Source organism: Talpa europaea, assembly GCF_964194135.1.
Source record: "Talpa europaea genome assembly, chromosome: 3".
In the NCBI taxonomy this organism is placed as follows: domain Eukaryota; kingdom Metazoa; phylum Chordata; class Mammalia; order Eulipotyphla; family Talpidae; genus Talpa; species Talpa europaea.
In genome coordinates this window covers 102,872,906-102,877,840 of record NC_140069.1, presented here as the reverse complement: position 1 = coordinate 102,877,840, position 4,935 = coordinate 102,872,906, and positions in this window count along the sequence as shown.

Sequence of the window (4,935 nt, the reverse complement as noted above, 5' to 3'; positions counted from 1 at the left end):
GCAGACACTTTCCTGTGTGTGGGTCTCAGCCTAGGAGGCCGTTGTGGAGGAGACAGAACTCCAGGCACCTGTCTAGTGTTGAGCGTCTGTACGGGTCTGCTGAGTCGGGGCTGCCCCAGCGCACTGCCTTTGTGATGCAAAGCAGCCTCCATGTGGACACTCTGATTGGCAAACTCCAAGGAGCTATTACAATTTTTCAGGAAAAATGCCCGGAAAGTGTGTCCTGTGAGCCATTTTAACTACTGTAAATATATTATGAAGATATGTTCATATGTGTTCATGATTTTTATCAAATACATGATTTTATCAGCAACTAGAAAGATAAGACTTGAGCTCATGCCAACACCTGCTCTAAGGACCACTGGGTGTGGATTGGACACTGTGGTCTCCAGTGAAGAGTTGAGGACATGGTGCCAAGTTAGTGCCCTGGCTTCTTCAAGAAAAGGAGCCCGACGAACAAGTATCTTACCTGAAACATTCTCTTCCTCCTCAGTACCTGCTCATGTGTTGATATTATTTCCACTTCACTGTAGATACCGAGTTGTTTACAATGTGAAGATTTGACTTATTCAAGGTTTTGTAGCGAGTTGGTGCCAAGAAAAGGGCTAGTCACAGGCTTTTAGTTCTTGTGTTTCACACCTGCAGATAAAGTTCACTTGAAGCCCTTTGAGCCGGTCTAAGAGAAAGGACAATGCTTTCCAAATGGTGAAAGGCGTTCACATAATTAGGCCGACCTCCTCTGAAAGAAAAATACTACGGGCAAAGGTGTTCTGCCCTGGGAGACAAATCAAGGCCTGTCCTCTGAAAGGAGTAAGGCGTAGCTTGCCTTTGTGGTCCTGGCATCCAAACAGACTCTGTCTTCTTGTCCTCTTCTTGCCCAACTAGTTGAGAAGGTGACTGAGCTAGAGCCAAGACTCAGGTTGCTGCTGAGAAGCTGGATAGCTTGTCAGATGCTTATAGACATGGGGGACACTAAATGGGGGTTTGGGGTGGTGATAAAAGCAGATAACTTGTTCTTTTGCCAGTTGGTTTGTTAATAAAATGCTGAAACATTCTAAATGGTTGAATCTGGGATTTTTTAAAAGGCACTAGGCCTGGTAAGCATGCTGTGAACCCCAAGCCCCAGGCCCGACTCCCTCAGATGCACGCCCTGTATTAGGTGGTAAGAGGAGAACCTAATGGAGTGAGGGCAGAGGCTACTACAACAGTTTGATCCTTTGAAGGCCTTTTTACTGATCAAATGAAGCCAACGCAGTATGGAGCCCACTCCATCTGATCTCCAAATCCAAATAGGTAGCACCTCAGAGGAAATGATTTGTGAGCCAGTAGTGAATGACATCAGGATACATTGGCAAGGGTCAAATTCCAGGTAGGCCTGGAAGGTTGGATTTGATATGCATTGTCTTCTTTGCCTGTTCACTGCCGACTGGAAAACCCAGGAGAGCCTGTCCTCCACTGTGGCAAGAACTGAACTGCTAGGGGCCAAGTGTGAGAAGGTTCTCCAACAGTACCTTCGAGCTCTTAGAGTTTCAGCTTGCCTTTGCACAGCAGCCCATTAGGAAGGGTGCAGTTCTGGAAGTTGGCCCTGTACATTATGGGGCAAGCCCAGTCATGCAGCAATATGGGACCGTTGCCCTAGGTACTGCTTTGGTGGTTCTGCCACTTTGGTGGTGGCTATTCAACCACCCCTGGAGGCAACAACTCTCCCAACCACAAAATCAGGGCAGCAAATATTATGCCTAAAAGACACAAAGGAACGAGATGGAGCTGAAGTCCAAAGGTGCCTGGAACTGACTTCAGGCTTACCAAGTTAAAGAACCACACTTCTCAAGTGACAAAACTCATGCTAAATCACTAAACTTCAGAAATAAAAGTTTACTTAGAAACTACCAAGCATTACTGCCCTTAGAGACTATCAAAATTAAAATAAAGTTGCTGACTCTAAATGAATTAGAATGTCTGTTGGTCCTGGCTTAAACTCCACGTGGAAATACTTTGTTCTTACAGATGCTGAATGACAGAGCTTCTATTTATCTCATAAAAGTTCAGGCTACTAACTTGCTGGAAAGTTTCTCCACCACACATGGGTGAGGTTCTGAGCAGAAAAGTGCAGTCATTTCCTAATGAAGAAAAAAAAAAAAAGAATTCTAGAAACTATTTCTTTCCACAGGACTTCAGACCTGCATTTATGGCATATTCACGCTGATTTGGAACTTCCTAGGAAAAAAAAAAAAGTCATGTCAAGTCACTGTGTAGCACTGGGCCAGTCCTACGATATTGGAATCTCAATTTTCCCCTTAAAAAGAGGCAATCCAAGGGCCTCCCCAGTGGCGCCGTGGTTGAGCGCTGGGTTGCGAAGCTGCCTGCAGCCTCTGCAGCACTGGTTCGATCCCCGGCTGCTCCCCGGCCACCAGAGGAGGGTCCCGCATGGCGTGCAGACCTCTCCTGCCGCCCGCTGCTCCCCTCAGCAGTGTACTTCGGTCCTTCTGCCTGTTCTGCATCCAGCTCTGACTTGGTGAGTTCTCTCACCCTCCTGAGCTTCTGACTGTGCCCAGTGCTTGTATAAATAAATAAATAAATCTTAAAAAAAAAAAAAAAAGAGGCAATCCAAGCATAGCGTGGTCCAGCATTCTGCTGCAGGGAAGGCAGCTGGTACAATCCCAAACACAGGGTCCCAGCTCAATGTGCTCTAGTCTACACAGCCATTATTTCTCATTTTCACTCACACTGCAAGCTCTCACTTTGGGGGAACACCCCAACAAGGTCAAATACGGGGCTGGAAGTTCTCAAATATTCAACATCAAGCTTCCTGCAATATCCAACCTTTGTCAGTGACGAGTTTAGACAGTAGTTTTCATTATTACTACCAAGGATCCCCACTACTTAAGCGTCACTCTCTGAGCAGAGGTGCATGTTTTCACTGCACACTAACAGAACAGGGCAGGAGCCTGCACCAGCACCTGGAGGTAGCTTGCCGAGCCCTCGTCAGACATCCCTTTCAGTTTCTGGCTGGACAAGAGCATCTGACTTGGCCTGTGGCTCCACTGGGTCACTCCAGGTGTGGTACATGTCTGTTTCTAGTAATGAATTGCTCACTTACAGAAAAAAAAAAAACAAACAAACCCTGAAGTTGTAAAGTAAAACCATGACCATTACCACAATCCATAAGAGAAAAATTTTAATGTAAGTGGAATTAGCTCCTGAGGAGGCCGAGGCTCATGTTACCACACAGATGGACTTGCAGCAGAGCTGCGGGGCCCAGGTGCCATCCCAGTGTCATTCTCTCAGCCTTAAAATCGAATTAACTGAATCCAACACCAGTTTAAAACTTTTAGAGGCACTAAGCACTGAAAAGATTATGGGTCCCCAATGATCTGTAATAAAAAAAAATTAATAGTAAATTAAAAGCAAGTGCAAGGATGTTAAACAAGTCTGATTCCCCCCCACCCCGTGACTACTTTGTTTTTTAGCAAGTGACAAATACCTCAAAGATTTTTCCCTTAAATGCAAATCAAAACTACCATGAGATACCATCTTACACCAGTGAGAATGGAACATATTAAAAAAACTGGCAACAACAAATGTTGGCGAGGGTGTGGAGAAAAAGGAACTCTCCTGCACTACTGGTGGGAGTGCAAACTGGTCCAACCACTGTGGAGAGCTGTGTGGAGATTTCTGGACCTACTAAACATAGAGCTTCCATATGATCCAGCAATTCCACTCCTAGGTATTTACCCAAAGGACACAGAAACATCAATTCCAAAGAACACCTGCACCCCTATGTTTATAGCAGCACAATTTACAATAGCTAAGCTTTGGAAACAACCCAAATGCCCAAAAATAGATGACTGGAACAAGAAGATGTGGTACATATACACTATGGCATATTACTCAGCGTTCAAAAAAGATAAACACATGCAATTTGCAGCAACATGGATGGCGCTGGAAGGGATCATGCTCAGCAAAATAAGCCAGAAAGAAAAAGAAAAATACTGGATGGTCTCACTCATAGCAGGAATCTAGAAAACTTAAATAAGGGACCAGGAAAATGAATAACTATAAGAAAGTGAAAATCAAAATCAACGAAAAACTATGAACCAGAGACACTTTATGAGGGGTGGGGGGCGGGGAGGGGAGGGATTGGGGTCAAAATAAGGGGGTTGCAATTGTATGGGGAATATAAAAATAAAATTTATTTTTAAAAATAAATAAATTAATTAAAAAATAATTATTCTAAAAACAAAACAAAACAAAAAAACATTTTTCCCTTGATCTTTTTCTGCCAATGCATTTTTGTTGTACATGTTAAAGAACAATTTTGATAATGATGCTTTTAGTAATACAATGCAAACACAGTTATTTTAATTTCTGCATGTCATCTTTCTGTGTTTTCCCTACTTTGAGACATTTCCCCCCAGTTTTTATAACTGTGGTAAAATACATTTATAATTTGCCATCTAAACCACTTAAGTGTATGTTAGTGGTGTCGAACACATTCAAAATGCTGTGCCATCATCACCAGAACACTTTTCTTCATGTAAAACCAAAACTCTGCCCATTAAACAATAATTCCCAACTCTTTCCTTCTCCTGGCTCCTGATAGCACCCCTCTACTTTATTTTCATACAGAGTTTGACTACTCTGGGTACCTCATATAAGTGAATCACACAGTATTTATCTTTTTGGGACTGGCTGGCTTATCTCACTTAGCATAAGGCCTCAAGGCTGATTCAGGTAACATGTAAGGATTTCCCTTATTTTTTTTTTTAATTTTTTTTTTTATAGAGGCATGTTATTTATTTATTTATTTGTTTGTTTGTTTTTGTTTATACATGCACTGGGTACAGTCAGAAGCGTGGGAGGGTGAGAGAATTCACCAGAGCCAGAGCAGGGAGCAGAGCAGGCAGAAGGACCGAAGTACACTGCTGAGGGGAG